This window comes from Phoca vitulina, unplaced genomic scaffold (assembly GCF_004348235.1).
Source record: "Phoca vitulina isolate PV1807 unplaced genomic scaffold, GSC_HSeal_1.0 scaffold56, whole genome shotgun sequence".
NCBI classification, from domain to species: Eukaryota; Metazoa; Chordata; class Mammalia; order Carnivora; family Phocidae; genus Phoca; species Phoca vitulina.
Genome location: NW_022589759.1, coordinates 4,045,570 through 4,063,514, shown reverse-complemented (window position 1 = coordinate 4,063,514; position 17,945 = coordinate 4,045,570). Strand labels below are relative to the sequence as shown.

Below are 17,945 nucleotides of genomic sequence, written 5' to 3'. Positions count from 1 at the left end.
GAACGGTTCCCTGTCCTCTGATGACAAAGCGGGGTTGAGCCAAGGTCAATGCAAATTTCCAACTCGAAGGTGTGGATGAGTAGGAAGGGGGGACCTCGGCCTGAGCTGCTTAGCAACTTGTATTGGCTTGTTTTGCCATAAACTAAGTCCCGCAGACTGGGGGCTTAAACAACAGAAATTTATTTGACACTGGTCATGACGATGACCTCATTTTAATTACTTTTTTTTTTTTAAAGATTTTATTATTTTTAAGTAGTCTTTACACTCAATGTGGGGCTCAAACTTACAATCCTGAGATCAAGCGTCCCAGGCTCCACCAGAGCCAGCCAGGTGCCTTTCTTAATTATCTTTTTAAAGACCTGTCTCCAAATACGGTGCCCCTCTCAGGCACTGGGGGCTAGGACTTCAAATGTGACTTTGGGGGTGGAGGGGGGCACAATTCAGGCTAATTTTTACCAGACAGGTGGCTGTTTAGAGGAGAAATGTTTGGCCTTCAGAATCATCTCTCCTTGACAATGTTTGTCATCCCAGGACATGATCTGTTAGTGTTTGCTGCATAACAAAGCATCCCGAGCTGGAGGGGCTTCAAACGGTGACAGTGTATAATTCTCCTGCTCTGTAGGGGGCGATCAGATGGTCCTTCTGTGATCTTGCTGGGCTCACTCCTGTGGCCGCAGGTGGCTGACAGCTTGAGTAGGGCTGAAGGTCCAAGGCCACTCATCTGAACGCCAGGCAGTTGGTGCTAGCTGTCAGTTCAGGTGCCTTCATTTGCCTGCATGTGGCCTTTCGTGCTCCAGAAGGCTAGACTGGGCCTCTCTAGAGCACAGCTGTCCCTGGGTCTGAGAGAGCAGAGCAGAGGCTGCAGACCCCTTAAGTCCCAGGCTTGGAACGGGTACTCCTCACTTCCACCATAATCTGTTGGCCAAAGTAAATCACACGGCCAGTCCACGTACAAGGGAGATCGAGTCCACCTCCTGATGAGACAAGGGACAGAGTCACACTACAAGGGGCAGGGCACGGGGATGTGGGCTTCCTTGGGAGCTGTCATTATAATTATCTGTAATGATTTACACGGGCATTTCTCTTTTGAAGAGACATTTTCAGTTTTGACTTGGGGTGAAAGCAGGACCTAATGAGCACCAGCCCCCAGTCATTGAGCTGGTGGCAGTGATCTGAAATACCTGCACACAGGATGAGGTCCTTCTTCCACGTGTCCCCAGGTCGAAGCACCTGCTAGGCCTTGCATGTCTGCAGGTCTCATGAATTCACTTACCCAGCCAAAGCCGGCCACTGGCCGTGGGAGGTCTGTGCTCCATCAGGGGCCGGTATGGCCTATTTAACAGGAACACTGGTGCCACCCCATCACTTGGAAATAAAAGTCTCAGTTTACCTTGGTTTAGGTGAGAAGGAAGACAGAGTGCTGGCACATTCTATTTATTAATGGCTCTGGGTTATTGCCAGTGTTGGCTAGTTTCTCGGGAGTCGGAGAGGGCTCTGTTCTAGTCAGCAAGCATCGGTGAGTTCCTGCCGTGTGCCCCGCAGGGTGTTCATCCTTCTTATTCTTTTGTCTGTTGCTGCACAAGAGACCATCCCAGCCCCTGGCGGCTTGGAGCACAGCAGTCTTTTATTTTGCTCATGTGTCCACTGGATCCAGAGGACCCATTCCAAGATGGTGCACTCAAAACTGCACGTTGGTGCTGGCTGTTGGCTCCTTCTAAGAAGAGGAGACATGGACAGATCAGAAGCTGGAAGAGGCGGGAATCCTCCCATTCCGGCTCCAGAGGGAACATGGCCCTGCCAACACCTTGATTTCAGACTCTGGGTTCTGGGAGAGAACAAATTCCTGTTGCTTTCAGTCCCCTGTTGGTGGTCATTTGTTACCAGCCCCAGGAAACCAGTGCATCCATGTACCCTGCTTTTCAGTCTTTGACCACAAACTCCTTATTTGCTTGCTTCCTGGGGCGGGGGTGATTAGGGAGGGTGCCCCGGAGGAGGTCATGCTTGGCAGGGGCAGTGTTCATAGAAACAGGAGTGTGGACAACTTGGAGAGCAAACATGGACAGGATGATCCTAAGGATTCTCAGCAGTTAGCTTGTTTCCCGCCACAGCTCTGTGACGTGGCCTGTTGCTACTGCCATTTACAGGGGAGGACCCTGGGGGACAGAGAGGTCAAGGCAGGTGTGACAGAGCTTGGATTCGAGGCCCCACAGGGGATCTGCAAGCTCAGTGCCGTGAGGAGGGGGGTGAGGGCCCCTCCCCAGCAGGAGGGGAGTCGTGCTGTGTTTCCATTCCTGGCCTCAGCGAGGAGGGCTCCAGCTCACAGAAGGACCCAGCACATGCCCTGGGGGACATGGGAGAATGAGCAGCATCCGGAGACTTGGCTTCCTCCCAGGCAGACAGAAAGGCTTAGAATCTTCCGGAAACACCACACCCTGGGCGTGAAACTCAGGGCCAGGCCTCCTCTGGAAAAGCCTGCTTGTCACTGAGGGAGAAAGCAATCACCGTGGCAGCGTTTGCCAAAAGAGCTGGATTTCCTGAGCAGTTTCCAGTCATGGTCCTCGGTGTTCTCTGGCTCCTGTGTTTGGAGATCGGGGAGACCAGAGGGTGCAGAAACCCCTGGGAGCGCGGGAACGCGGGCGTGTTTTGGACATCGGTCTGGGCTGACCCAGGTTAATGGCTTCAAAGCAGCGTGAGCAAGGAGTTCCATGAAATTACAAAGTGGGGTTCTGCCCTTTCGTAAGGATGTGAAGACTCAGCCTTGAGCCATCTCCATCAGTCTGACCTTTGGGTGCGTCCCCTCCTCCCCAGCTCACAGTGCCTTCCGTCACGCTCATGTTGCCTGGCAATGCCCCCTGGGTCGCACGTGATTGACCAGGGGTGGACATCAGCTACCGACAGGGCCAAGTAGGTTCTGTGTCCAGGAACCGGAACTGGGAGGTGCCCGGGCACAGCCTGAGCTGGTCCGTGGAACTAGGCGGTTGTGAAGTCATGCTGGAGGGATGGTCATGTCCACAGGGAGTGGGCAAGACCTGGCCACAGAGGAAAAAGGAAGGGACCCCAAATCAGTGCGGAGAAATGCCCACAAAGGACTGCCAGAAGTCCTGACACCCTCCACAGCTAATTCTAGTTCTTTGAGGGTCTGGACTGTCCTTGGGTTCCACATTAAGCTACCTTCTTTCCAGAAGCCCTCTTCTCTGCCTACACTAACTTGGGGGCATTTCTTTTACAACTTCAATCGATCAAGACCTTGCCCCAGATCTCCCCACCAGCAGGGCCCACACTGCCCCCAAAGAGTTGCCCACCAGTAGAAGATGTGGAACTCACCCCGTACCGTTCCTCAGCAGCAAGTCAAGCAAACCCATCCCACTCAGATCCTGGAGGACCCCATGATTGGTACCTGTTAACCCAGAGGTGTTACCGTCTTTCCTGACGGTGACACCTCTTTCCCACTTTTGGTTCCTCTTTCTACACCATGCCCATCACAAAATGGTACCCCCACCCATGTCTCCTTGTCTCACATTGTTAGTCATGCAAATGAAGGCTCACCAACACTCTGTAGCTGCTGAATGGGTGTGGCAGGAATAGACAGAGAAGCTGGAACTTGATGTCCAGCCCAAGATCTTCTGATGAAAATAGCTGGTCAGCTGGTGAAGAAGATGTTGGTGTGCGTCCAAGACCCACCAGTCCTGTGGCAGCCTCATCGAGATAGGAGAGAAAGACCTGGTCTGTGCTCCAAGTGGTGAAATCCTCGGGACCATCTGGTGTCACCCACTGTTTTGCACTTCTTCGTGTGGCCTTCCTGTCAGCTTCCCGCCCCGGTTCTGAGGCAGCAGGTGGACAGAGGGCTGGAACTTCTCCCTGATGTCGAGACCAGGCCTGTGTGCTCCCCCTTCCAGGCTGGGGCTGCGTTCTAACCACAAAGACCTTTTCCTTTGTCTCAAACGCTCCATGACTTGACTCCTGCCTGGCCAGCAGACAGGATCCTTTACTGGGATTTCCAAGGATCCAAGTGGCCATTCCCTTCCCAGGAGGACTCCTGGGTGCATCTTGGCCCTTTCCCATGTTCAGAGCTTCTCAGGAACCCACATTCCCCGTGACACATCATCTTACTCGAATTCAAATATTACTTTCTGGAAATTGGATTCTAAGATTGCACAGTGATGGAAAATTGTTGATCAAGATTAAAATTATCTGTCTCTTAGTTTGTTGACTCTAATAACAATAATACTAACTAATTCTTGCCATGTGCCAGACCCTGTTCTAATTTTTCATTAATTAATGTATGCCTTTAAACCATTTAATGTTTTAAAGGCAGCCCATAGAAAGACGCCATTGTCGTTACCCTCAGTTCACAGATGGGGAGCTGAGCACAGGCCAGGGGCTTGGAGGTAGAGGAGTTGGGATTGGGTCCCATCCTGACTGGTGCCAAACGGTGGCACCAACCAGCAGGCTGCAGACTCAGCCTGCCCCTTTGGAGCCTGGGAGGCTGTTGTCAGGTCAGGTGACTTGAGAAAAGACACACACAGCTGGTGCATGGTGGAGTCAGGATCGGAACTCCTCCACGGACATGCAAGGATGATGCTCACTCCCCTGGACTGCCTAGCTTAGGCCCATAAGAAGGATGGATTATCTTTTATCGAGTATCTGCTCGGTGCCAGGCTGTGTCTCCAAATTCCACGTATCTTGTCTGCAAATTCTTCGATCTTCACCTGTTGAGAAGGGTGATCTGTGTCTTCTCTCCCTGACCCTCGGCAGGCTCTGTGATTCAACTAGGAGGACAGCTGAAGTGATGTTCTCTGATTTCCAATGCCGGGTCATAAAAGGCCATGCACCTTCCACCCGCTTCTCTTGGGAGGCTTGTTGTGGGGGAAGTAAAATTCTGACTATCCCGAGACTGCTTTCCAGGAAAAACCACGTGGGGGCAGATCAGTCGAGCCGTCCTGCTGAGCTCCCGCCACGTGGGTGACAGCTTGGATGTCCAGCCCAACTGAGCCCTCAGATGCTGCCACCCCAGCCAACATCTGATGGCAACCACACGAGAGACCCCTAAGCAAGAACCATGCAACCAGGCCTTTCCCAGATGCCTGACCTACAAAAGTATGAGCAAAATACAATGGTGGTTTTAAGACACAACGTTTTGGGTAATTTGTTACAAAGCAAGAGTAACCATAATGTCCCATCTGAGAAATGTTTGCCAGACTGGGATGTCAAAGAGAAACGAAATAGCTCAGAAACGCTCAGTGGATCCACCCTGCAGCAAACCCAGACTCCCTAATCCCCTCGGGTCACCTGGTTTAGAGGCCAAGGTCATGAGCTGTGGTCCTGCACCGCCTGAGTTGGAGTCCCAACCCCAGCACTCAATAGCCAAGTGACCCTCACCTACCTCAGCCTCAGTTTCCCCATCTATAAAACAAGGCCAACTAAAGCTCCTCTGCTCTTCAGGTTGTAAGAGGGTCACAGGCAGATGCCAGGGAAGCCCTGGGCACAGGGCCCGGCACGTGGAAGTGCTTGCTGGACGTCAGTGGGCAGGGGTGGGCATGGTCAGATGCCAGGCCTTGGAGGCTCAGTGGGTCAGATAAGAAGCGGGGGTGGGGGGGGTAGATAAGGAGAGGACCACAGAGGGAAAGGAGAGGGGTAAGGGTCTGGAAGGTTCCGTGGTGTGCAGGGTACTGGGGCAGGGGCTGCCAGGCTGGACAGGAGCCGGGAGGCTGGTGAGGGGATGACACTGTTGAGAGGTGCCCCCCGGTGGCAGCTGTGTCAGCGGTGCCCCTGGAGTGCCTGGCCCGGGAAGGGTGTCCCCAGAGCCATCCTGGACCAACAGGGAGCCCACTGAGTTACCATAAAAAGCAACGGTAAGGAGGTGGGGGTTCAAGTTAGCAGAGCTCTGGACATTTAAGTACGAACTACCCCCACCCCCATGTGAAACCTGATCCTGTGTAGCTTTCCTTCCTCTCCTCTTTTCCTGGGTGGGGACCCAGTTTCTTCCACTCCCCCGAACCCAAAGCTTGTTGGTACATGGGCAGTGGCAGCTGAGTGGACGAGAGCATGAGTTCAAATCCCAGTTCCTCCCCTCAGGAGCAGTGTGGCCTCTGGAAACTACTTGCACCGGGTGCCCAGTTTCCTGATGATAACAGCACCACTGTGGGGGCGGGGGGAGGGTTGTGTGTGTGGGGGGAAGTTGACAGGATAATGCATGTGAAGCCCGGTGCCTGATGAGCATCTCTTCTCCGTCCGGGTTTGTCCTTTGTCGAATGAGGGACTTGTTCTGGACCACGGGATACGCCAGTGTTTGGAACAGAGCCCAGCACACAGTAGGTGCTTAATAAGTTCTGCATGAATGTGGAGCTAGCATGAAGCTTCAAAAGTAAAAAAAGTAAAGGGAACAGACAGAGATAACAACCATAAAGGTGCCTGTGCCACTTTTTATTGGCGTTTGAGCGGCACCGAAACCCTGGCAAGCGTTTGGGCTTTCGGAACTGAGCCATGCATTTCCCGGCCACTCGCTGTCCATCTTGGCTCCCCATCTGCTCTGACCCTCTGGATGCCCCCGATGCTTGAGATTCCAGAGGGGCCCTGTCCGCCCTGCCGGAGCTGCAGAGCGCAGGGGCTGGTGCAGAGTGACCCGGTCGGAGTGTGCGGAAGGAGCAGATGATTCCCGGTCTTCATGCAGGGACGCGCCACGTGAGGACAGGCTCCCCCTGCCCTTGTCCGCCCGCGGGGGGTCCACACACTCCTCTAGTCCTTCACCCCCTCTAGCCTTGGTTTCTTCACCTGCCAGCAAGGGCCTTGGATTTACGTGTTTCAAAGGCAGTGCCTTCTGGCTCTAAATGGATTCGTATTTGCCCGCACAGGTTAAGGATGCTAAATGCCTGTGGGCAAAATGTAACTAGAGCAAGGCTGCTGCACCCCAGCTGTGGGACTGGCCACAGACACTCTTTTCTCCAGGCCTCAGGTGTCTGATCTGCGAAATGGGATCACTTCCCCCATAGCAGATTCCTGTGTAGGCGTACTGGGATAATGAGGGGCAAGCGCCTAGCCTGGAGCACGGTTTCTTGGTCTGCACACTGGGAATGCGCGTGTGCGTGTGTGCGTGTGTGTGTGTGACGAGTGGAGTTTTCTGCCACCGTGTAGAGGATGGGAGTAAATATAGCAAGTGTGTATTCTGTGCCACAGTTTACAGAGCCCACACCCTTCCCGGTTTTATTTGCTACAATCCCGGGAGGTCACTTCCCTATTCCCATTTTCCATTTGAGGCACAGAGAGATGGGATTTGGTAAATTTGCCAACCCCTGGTGGAAAGTGCTTGGCACCTCGCCGGACGCACAGTAAGCGCTCAGAGGAAACGATAGTTTCATGGTCACGCTGAGGAAAGCGAGCGCGTCCTCTTCTCAAGCCCCAATCTCAGGACGCTCTGGTCCAGCCCTGCGCGCGCCGCCCCCTGCCCCCTCACCCCCATTCCTGGCGCCCGCGGGACTCCCGGGGGGCGGGGAGGGGAGAAGGGCGGAGCCGGGGGCGGGACTACGCCTCGCGGCCCTATCAGCGCCGCCGGCCTCCGGGGGCGTGGCGCGGAGATTCTATAAGAGGCTGCGCGCAAGGCCCCTGCATCCACCGCATCCCTCCGCTGCCCCCGGTGTGTGGTGCCTGCGACAGACCCCCTGTGCGACCCGCTGTGCCGACCGTGTCCACTGTGTGCGCGCTGCTGCCGCTGCACGACACGGGAGACACCGGCGTGGTGGTGATTGGAGAGCCCTGCGGAGGTAAGTGTGACTTCGCTTCCTCCCCTCTCCAGGCTGCGATCCACTCCACTAATCTCTGAGCTGAGTTAACCAGAGCAGATACCATGTCTTGGGGCTTACTCTGTGCAGGCACTGTGCTGGGCGCGCTCCCTGCGGCTCAGAACCGGGCTCAGCCGCATGGCCCTTCGTAGATGGAGAAACTGAGGCTCAGAGAGACCAAGGCACTTGTCCAAGACCTCACAACCAGGGAGCAAGGGAGTCGGGACTCAAAGCCGGTCTAACTGCAGATTCCTGCTCCTTGAGCCTGGGTACTCTTGCCTCCCTTTGCAGTTCGCTAGCATCTGTTGCATTCCTGTGTACACAGTGGGCGTCAATAAATGGAAAACTGATGGTGTGAATGTGGCAAGGGTTTGAATGTGTCTATCCACGTGTGGATGGTCAGGGTGATCCTAACGGTGTGTGCATTCTGCTAGGGTTTACAGGGCCACGCCCCTTTATGATTTTATTTGCAACAAACCTGTGAGGTAGCCTTTCTCTTCCCATATTTCAGATGAAGATACTGAGGGTCAGAGAGGGGAGGTGAGTTGTCCAGTTAGAGCCAGGGCAGCAACCCAGCTCTCTCTGCCTCTGAAGCTCCGTGTCCAGGTGTGGGGCATGCCAGAGTTCCTGCAGGCTTGGGAACACATGCTGGGTCTCTTCAGCCAGACTGGACATCTGCATACACTCCTTGTGGGGGAAGAATTGTGCTGGAAGCTGAGGACTTGGCTCTGTGGTCCCAGGGAGATCAGCTGCCCTAGATGGACAGGGCCAGGGCAGACCCCTTGTGTGGTGCAGACTCAGAGCCTCCCTTGCCCAGGACTTGGCTGGTGGACGAGTCAGAAAAGGCTTAGCTGATGCCTGCTCATTGAAATCTAACTTGAGCTGGGCATCTTTTATCCAAAGGCTGAGCTGCTGCTCCGGTTGAGAGGAGCAGCTGGGAGCCTGTGCAAATGCCCAGCTTGCCTGGCAAAGTGGGTTTGTACATTTCCACCCTGAGCATTTGGGTGCCATGTTCCAGCAGAATCTGGCGTCCCTGCCTTCCCCAGTAGGGTCATCTAGGGTCTAAATCTGCCAGGTGAGAGCCCAGGGTCCAGCAGAACAAGATGAGAGGCATGCCCTCTTCTCCAAATAGACTGAGAGGGGGCCTTTGAAGGTTCTTGGTGTTTTGTGCACCTCATTTTCTGCTTCTGCCTCTATCTGGCTGTTTCCACACGGGAAGGAGGAGCAGAAGGTGTGGGAGCTGTATTGCTGGTGTGACAGGTGTGAGGCCATGCCACTTCCCTGCGTTTTCATCCCTGCACACACCTGGGCAGTCGGCCTCTTGATCCCCATTTCACAGATGAGTAAACCAAGGCTCAAAGAGGTAAAGATCATGCAGAAGGTCTCCTAGCTGATATGCCATGCTGTCACCTCCAGGTTTGTCTGGTTGCAGACCTTGTGCTCTTAACTGCTGGGTCCTGCCTCCTTTAAGACATTTCTTTGCCCAACCACTAACTCCACCTCCGGACCTGACCTGCACACAAAATTTCGTGTTGTCTGAGAGGGGTTCCAGGAAAACCTCTCAGCAGAGTTAAGCCCAAGCCCCCAGGTTCCCAATAATATGCACCCGGGGAGGAGAAAGAGAGCGATTTGGATTCTTTTCAGAGTCTCTGCAGATGTAGGAGTGGGAGTAACATTTATAGTAATACCGGCAGCTGACGTGTACCTGACACTCAGCATGAGCCAGATGTGCCCGGGCTTTACACGGGTCATCTCACGGCCTTCCTTAGGAGGCGGACACTGGGCTGTCTTCCTTTTTACAAGGAGGAAATTGAGTCTCGGAGTGATGAAGGCATGTATGCGACATGACACAGGCAGGGCAGGGGAGAGCGGCCCTCCAGGCTGGGTCCCACCCCAGACTCTGGAAGAAGGCGTTTGCCCACTGGCCAACTGTTTGTCACAGCAGAGCTGGCTAAGAGGGCTTCTCGTGCCATGTGGGATCCGGATCCCTGTCCGACTTAGGGGTGGGCCTGGACAGGGGATGCCCTGACACAGGGGCCGGGGCTCTACTCTGCTGACAGGTACAAGTGTCAGCGTGTGGACAGCCCTGCTCTGGGACCCAGATCAGCCTCTGGACTGCAGAGGAGAGCTGGCTTGGCAGGGGAGGGCCTGGAGCCTTGGCAGAAGAACACGAGGCCTCTGGGAGTCCCACACTTCATCCCTCCCTCCAAGACCCCTCGTTGGATATCTGGCCTTTTGTAGGTTGCATTTGAAAACTGGCTTTTAGAGGCGGGACCCTCAAATGCTGACCTCTTTGGCCTTGTGGGAGCTGGAACATTTCTTTGCTCTGTCACCAGTGTAATTTACTACGTATGGGAGGTGCCTCTGTGTCTGCTTGCTCCAGACCTAGGAGGCTTTTTTTTTTTTTTTGTAAACTCACTGGTTTTTGATCAGTCCCAGATGTGCAAACCCAGCATCACTCAAAGGGGCTGATGGCTTGTCAAGAAAGGAAAATACAACACGGGCATCATTTCATTTCATCTTCAGTTAATGAAGCTGAGTAGCTGCTCAGCTCTTCTGAGAGGACAGGGACCCCGAGCCTCTCTGAAAGTCCTAACTGAGGTATACCGCGTTCTGGAACAGGAAGGCGAGGGCAGATCTGGGTGGTGGTTGGTAGGACCCGCCATAATCTTTCTTCTTCTTTCTTTCCTTGAAAAAATTATTTTCATGTGGTAAAATACGCATAAGCACAAAATTTACCATTTTAACCATTTTAAAGCGTAGAGCACAGTGGCATTGTGCATGTTTACAATGCTGTGCACCCAGCACCCCTGTCTGGTTCCGGAATGTCCTCATCACCCCCAAAGGACACCCCGTAGCCATTGTTACCCGGTCTCTCCTCCCCAGCCCCCCGGCGACCACCAGTCTGCTTGCCATCTCTGTGGATTTGCTTATTCTGGAAATCTCATATAAATGGAATGATGTGATATGTGGCCTTTTGTGACTGGCGTCTTGCACTCAGTGTGATGCTTTCAGAGTCCCTCCATGTTGTAGCATGTATTAGCGCTTTGCTCCTTTTCATGGCTGAGTAATATTCCACCGTGTGGATGGACCACATTTCATTTATCCATCCTTCCATCCATGGACGTTTGCGTTGTTTCCACCATTTGGCTGTTGTGAACAACGTTGCTGTGGACACGTGTAGACACATCTTTGTTGGAACAGCTCTTTGTGTTGTTTTGGGTCCGCACCTAGAAGTGGGATTGCCAAGTCACATGGTCACTTCATAGTTAACTTATGGAGGAAACCGTGTTCTCCCTTCTTGGCTTCCTTCTTGAAGAAGCATAGACTCAGGTCATCTCACTGCAGAACAGATCAGGGCCCTCCGCCATGGACGCAGGGAAATCTGGGTGTTCTGGGGGAGGTGTTGGCATTCTCCCCAGGGCAACTGGTGGAGAATCCCGTCTGAGGCATTCTGCCCCAGGCTGTGTACTTGTGGGTGTTCCTGGACAGACCCCACCCCACCCCCCGTCATGGCCATGAGGACAGACAGTTTCTCGTGGTTCAGCCCCAGGGAGATTTATCTTCTCTGATTGTCTCAAGTGCTGTGTCAGCTTAGACAAAAACCACAGGTTCCGGGGAAAAAGAAATTCATAATGCGGATCATGCAACTTCTGGACCATCATTTAAAAAATATTATAAATTAGGAAATCCCACATTTTCAACCCAAATTTCTGAACCGTGTCCCATTGTGAGTGCGGGAGGGCAGTATCCCAGAAGGAAAAAGAATAGAGCTTCCATTTCATTCGTAGTCAAATGGTCCTGGAATCGAGCCTGCTCTAAAGTTCTTCCAGACTGGAAAAAACCCACTCTGATCTCTCTAGGGTTGGGAGCTGGATGGCACCTGCTGGGACCAACTTGATAAGAGCCTGAGAAATCCTTCTAGAGCAGAGGCTAGGAAAGGTGATAGAGAGTGCCCCAAGTGGAGGGACCATGTGTGTGCAAAGGCCTGGAGATGGGGAGGGGCCTGCACCCGTGGAAAATGGCAAGGAGTTCCGTATGGCTAGAGTCTGAGCATCAGGCCCCCAGGCCCAGAGTGGCAAGGGTCTGCCCTGAGGGTAGGGTGAGTTTGGATTTCCTTTTTTTTCTTTTTTTCGAGAGTGAGCATGTGTGCAATTTGGGGGGGGGGCTGGGGGGCAAGGGCAGAGGGGGAGGGAGAGAGAGAATCCCAAGCAGGCTCCAAGCTCAGCGCGGAGCCCAACGCAGGGCTCGATCTCACGACCCTGAGATCATGACCTGAGCTAAAATCAAGAGTCAGGCACTTAACTGACTGAGCCACCCTGGTGCCCCCTGGGTCTGGATTTCCTGTCACGGGCTGTGGGGCTTGCACTTGAGAACAGATTACCGTGAAATGAGCAGTGTTCCCCAAAGTGTGGGGAGCCATCCCCACTGGTCCCGACCGAGCCTGTGCACAGACCCAGCCGCAGAGGCCCCCCCTCCAGGAGCTGACCTTTTAAGTCAAGGCGAATGCGGGCATGCTGCCTGAGCCCAACAGCTGCCCCACACCATGCTCCCCCCTTGTGGCAAAGACAGAGCGCCCTCGGCATAAAAGTCTGTGGCTGGCGTCCGTGGCCAGCTGGGAGGCCCTCGCTTTGTTCTGTTTTCAACACGTGACGTTTTACTCCTGCCTTCCCTTCGAGGCAGAAGTGATCACGTTCTTTGCAAATGGTGGGGATGGAAAGTTACCTTTTCCAAGGAGAAATGTCCGCACTGAGGGTGCGGGCCACCTTACATGAAAGTACACAGTATGGACTGGCGCAGGTAGCCGGGCGGGGCGGGGGGGGAGGTAGGTGTGCCGAGGGTGGGAGTTTGGGAAGTGCTGTGTTCGGGTGGGGCGTGAGACTTGAGACCGTTACAATCTGGGGCCACAACTGTCAAAGTGGGGCCCCCCTCCAAGGGGGGCTCAGCAGTACCTGGGAGCTTGTTAGGAATGCCGATTCCCAGGCCCCATCCCAGGCTTCCTGAATCAGAAGCTACGAGGCTGGGGCCAGCAATCTGTTTTAATGAGGCTTCCGGCACTTTCTGGCTCAGGCCTGAAGGTGAGCCCTGCCACCCTATACAGCTGATGAAGACTTGCCTTGGGGCCCCGGCACCAACATGGGGTGGGGATGGCTGGCTGGTGGGGGTGGGTGTGAAGTTGTGTGGAAGGTTTTGGATATAGGGCCTGGTGCGACCAGAGAGAGGTCACACGGCCAGACGGGAGTAAGAGCCTTGGGGGCTGGGATGGCCACCTCCGTGCAGGGTCGAGAGGCCCCTTCACAAGCTGTTGGCAGATTCATGGCTTTTCTTGCAGAAGAACACTCAGCTTGTTGGCACTCATTGCTCTGGGGCCTGAGCAAGTGTCCGGAGGAGTCTAGCATCTTCCTTCGGAGCACATTCCCTGCCCCTGTGTGCCCAGGAGCTTTCAAAATACATCTGTTTGTAAGCCCCAAACGCCCCCTCTGGAACAATGAGCAGTTCCCTCAACAGCGCTGAAAATGCTTCTGAGTGTATGTCCAGCGTCGCCGCCACCCCCTCTCTGCCCCACACCAGCTCCGACACAGCCCGTCTGTTCTCTGCCGGGGAAGCGCCTGGCCGCTGAAAACCCTGTTTATTCCCGGGAACCTTCAAGGCTTGGGCCTCACTGGCGCGGAAGGCATTTGCAGCTTTGGCACCGCCGGACAAAGTGCCCTCTCAGACTCGGGATGAACCGGGCCCTGTCTGGGAGAGTCGCTGTCTGGTCCAAGGGGGAGGCCCCCGCCGGGCGCGGGGCTTTATCTGGGCTGCAGTCTGAAGGGCTGTCGGAGGCCAGGCCCTGGACCTGCCTCAGCCCTGAGACTCCGTGGGGACAGCCCCGAGGATCTCCTCCTCCTTGCTGCGTCTCACACTTCCCTTGGTCCGTTCTTAGAAGCCAGAGCGACTTCAAACTTGAAAAAAGTTGTATTCAAGTTTCACGTTACCAGAGAGGAGTGCGCGCTCACTGGTGCGCTGGCGGGTGACTTTTCCCTAAGTGCACAAGCTGCAGGGAGCCTGAGCTGCCCCCCCCGGCCCCCCCCCCGGCCCTGCCCCCCCCCCCCGGGGGGGGGAACCATTTCCTGACTTCTAATGGCATAGGTTGGTTTTGCCTTGTTTTGAACTTGACGTAAACAGAACGGAGCCTGTTTAATCATTGGAGTCTGGCTTCTTTTGTTCGGTCTTGAGCTCTGCCCTGTGTCGTTGCATGCTGATGGGCTTTCAAAGCCTAAGTCAGACCCTGTCACCTCGGCTGTACCTCCCCCCCCCCAACTGACGCTCCTCTTTGCATTTGGAGTAAAAGCAGGACTCCTCACCATGGTCTTCCAGGCCCCTGGCCACCTGGCGCTGCCCTCCTGTGTGACCCCATTTCCTCCCAGCTCCACAGCTTTGTGCCTGTCCTCGGTCATGCCAAGATGGGGACCATCCTGGAGCCTTTGACCTTGTGGTTCCTGCTGTCTAGGGTTCCCCTTCCTTGAGATTTGAGCGAGACCTTGCTGTTCACCCCAGCCAGAGCGGTCCCTGTCCTTTCTCTGCCTGGAGTTACCATCCCATTCCCCAGGCGGTTTTCTCACGCCTTCTGTCTTTGTCTATTAGCTGTGAGGTCCCCTCCCTCTCTCGAGGCAGACTGTCTTGCTTGCTTGCACATGCGAGGGACTCCGTGGCCACCCGGGGGCCTGCCCTGGGATTTCCGTCTGCACGGCGGTGTGGAGGGTCCATAGCCTGGTGCTGCAGGATTCTTTTTTTTTTTTTTTTTTTTTTTAAAGATTTTATTTATTTATTTCACAGAGAGACACAGCGAGAGAGGGAACACAAGCAGGGGGAGTGGGAGAGGGAGAAGCAGGCTTCCGCCGAGCAGGGAGCCTGATGCGGGGCTCGATCCCAGGACCCTGGGATCATGACCTGAGCCGAAGGCAGACGCTTAACGACTGAGCCACCCAGGCACCCCTGGTGCTGCAGGATTCTTGAGCCGTGTGTCTTGGAGCTTGGTTCAGAGCCAGGGGCCGTGACTCACCCTTACAGATACCACCGGATACCATGAATCAGGGATTGCAGGCAGGAGGCTGGTGCCGGTGCTGTCAGCCCCGTACCGGAGCAGAGAGGATCTGAGATGCCTGAACTCACCCAGGAGAAAGGAAGGACCGTCAGTAGACAGCTCCAGAACCACTAATTCTCTCCTCCTCTTCTTACCCTCCCTCCTCTATCCCTGTGAGCAATTCAGGGCCTCATTGTCCCCCTTGAGGAACTGGAAAATCAGAGGCCAAGGGACCTTTTGGGCAGCACGAGGCTCTACATGGTGAGGCCACAGTTCGAACCTGGGTCTGACCTGACATCCACGCTTTTCCTCACGGCCCTGGAGCAGTCCTTGGGAGCCCGTGGTTTCCTGATGTTTATCTGAAGCTTTGCTAAACATCCACACATGGGCAAGAAGGCAGGCGAGGGGCCCCTGGAGTCAGATATCGGGTATTTTGAGAATATATTGATTTATTATCCAGTCACTTTAAAATGGCTTATTTATGATCTTGGTTTATATTAAACACATCTGGTTTTTAATTCTTTTTTTTTGCAAAATGAGCTCTCTTCTCCTTTTGCCTAAGATTTTGTATATTCTCCACATAGTATTTAAGAAATTGAGGGATGCCTTGGTGGCTCAGTTGATTGAACGTCTGACTCTTGATTTCGGCCTGGGGCATGATCGCGGGGTTGTGAGATTGAGCCCCACTTTGGGCTTCATGCTCAGGGTGGAGTCTGCTTGAGATTTTCTCTCTCTCCCTCTCCCTCTGCCCCTCTCCCTGCTCTTCCTCTCTCCCTCAAATAAATAAATAAGGAAAATCTTAAAAAAAAAATCAAGGGGCACCCAGGTGGCTCAGTCGGTTAAGCATCTGCCTTCAGCTCAGGTCATGATCCCAGGGTCCTGGGATTGAGTCCTGCATCGGGCTCCCTGCTCAGCTGGGAGCCTGCTTCTCTCTCTGCCCCTCCCCCCAGCTTGTGCTCATGCTCTCTCGCTCTCACTCTCGCTCTCTCTCTCTGTCTGAAATAAATAAATAAAATCTTTAAAAAAAAATCGATGGGTTTCGCATAGGCTCTTGCTGGCCATCTGTCTTCAGTTGCGGACAACCAGGGCTGGGGGTGGGGAGGCTGCAGGGAAGGGAAAAGCCTGCCTCCTACTGTGTCCAGCCCTAATTCCATGGGGAAGAGTTTAAGGAAAACCGATTGGATCCCATCGAGGAGGGGAGATCCCCCCCCACATCCTGGGTGTCTGGTGCTTACCCAGATGCTCGTCCCTGGAGGTTCTGGCCAGTCCCGGGATCTGCCCCAGACATGCTGGGGTGTCCCTCCTCCCTCCTCCCAGCCACGGCTTCATTCCTGGAATTTTGGGTGGTTTGTGGGTATGACTGTGATCTGCCCTTGGCCCCACTCACATTTTGTGTTCCCCTCTGTGCTTCCGAGGAAGAGCAGAGCGTGGGGCACCCCTGGCCTTTTGGGCTAGCTGCTGTCACATGGGGCGGACGTGTTCCTGAATGAGCCCGGCTGACATGGGCGGGAGGTTAGAGCTGCCCTGACGTTTCGGAGACCTCACCTTCGGGCCAGCGGCAAGAGTGTGACGATGCATCGGCACTCGCAGACATTCTGTGTGACTGTGAGCAAGTGGCTTCTCTGTCTGGAGCCTCGGTTCCCTCACCTGTAGGACAGGGCCCATAGAGGCCGTGACCCCATCAGCCTGTGGAGTGCGGGAGTGGAGGACCCACTGCAGGGTCGCATCCAGAATGGCTGGCTATGGTGTTTGTGACAAATGTTTGTGGAGCAGTTAATACTCACTGGGCTGTGAACTGGAACACGACTCAGGGCCAGCCAGCGGTGGGCTGGGACCGGCTCCTTGCGTTTTGTTAAATTTTCAGAGACCACCCTTAAACATCAAATGACATGAACTTACAGTTAACATAAGTCCTCTTTACAACGAAGGTAATGAAAACTCAGAACTTACCTTGTCCCAGCCTTCTCCTACACTTCACTGCCGTCTCTGCCCGTGAGGTGATCGGTGCCTGTCCCATCCCTGTGGCGGAAAGACCACACAATGATGTGCCATCTCGCGTCTTTCCAGAAATTCCACCATCAGTGATCTCACACGGGTTGCTTGAAATTGGCCACCGTGGGAATGTTTGTCCCGAGGGACCTGACAAACACTACATATCAGGGTGATTTTATTTTTTTTATTTTTTGGAGTTTCGGTGTTTGGACATTTACCGGCATACACTGGTTCCAGCCCTCAGCAGGTGCACACTATGGTGGGAAAGGCAGATAGTATGAGCAGACATGATGCGGCCGTGGTGAGATCTAGGGCACCTAGGGCTTCTTGACTCAGCTAAGACTGAGCCCCGGAAGGAGCACGTCGGCCCTCATGGCACGTGAACTGGGTCATTGTCATCAGTGCAAATGACCATGAACATACGTATGAGCAGTTCCTGCCCAGAGAGTCAACATTAATGCCCCAGACCTGGTTCCTTTTTATTGTTTTGATTTTTAAAATTTTTAAGTCCAACGTGGGGCCCCGCACTCGTGACCCCGAGCCGGCCAGGCTTCACGACGGTTCATGATGTCTCGGAACCTGCTTCCCCAGAAAGCTGGGGAGAAAGTGGCCATGGCTCAAGGCACGTCTTGAGTAAAGTGTGTTTCGAATTTAGGGGACAGTTTTTAAACCCCGCACGCGTTACACATTTAATATGATGTTTAAAAATTAGATTTTTGTATCAAGGCAGAGGTGGGGCTGTGAAATACTGTAATGAAGAGAGAATGGTGTTTACTCCCCGTCATTCATCCCGGGCTTCTAGAAACTTCTTCACACACTGCCTCTGCGGTGCACGTAGTGTTGTCATCCTCATTAATAGAGCTAACGCTTACGAAGCACCCATGTTCATGATCTCGTTCACTGCTCATCACACAGCTCATCCCCTGACCCTAACCAGGCCAGGCGGATGAAGCCCTGCTCCTCAGATGAAAGGATGCTGCTTTCTGGAAGCTTCTTGGCGCTGAAGCATGTCCGCAGACCTGTCTGGCTTATTGACCGCTGAATCGCTGAGGTCAGACGAGCCCCGTGATTCCCGTCTACCGTATAGACGTGGCAGCCCGGGCCCAGAGCAG

The 17,945-nt window shown here is 54.1% G+C and overlaps 1 protein-coding gene across 1 annotated transcript in view; it reads left to right on the top strand.

Annotated features, from left to right (window-relative positions):
• Window positions 1-7,600: 7,600 nt before the first annotated feature.
• The window catches only part of CRISPLD2 (cysteine rich secretory protein LCCL domain containing 2), a 60,961-nt gene continuing 50,616 nt past the window's right edge, over window positions 7,601-17,945 (top strand). The window contains exon 1 of the mRNA XM_032389935.1: window positions 7,601-7,757. The gene's annotated coding sequence lies outside the window, so the exon portion shown is untranslated. The remainder of the gene's footprint in view (window positions 7,758-17,945) is intronic.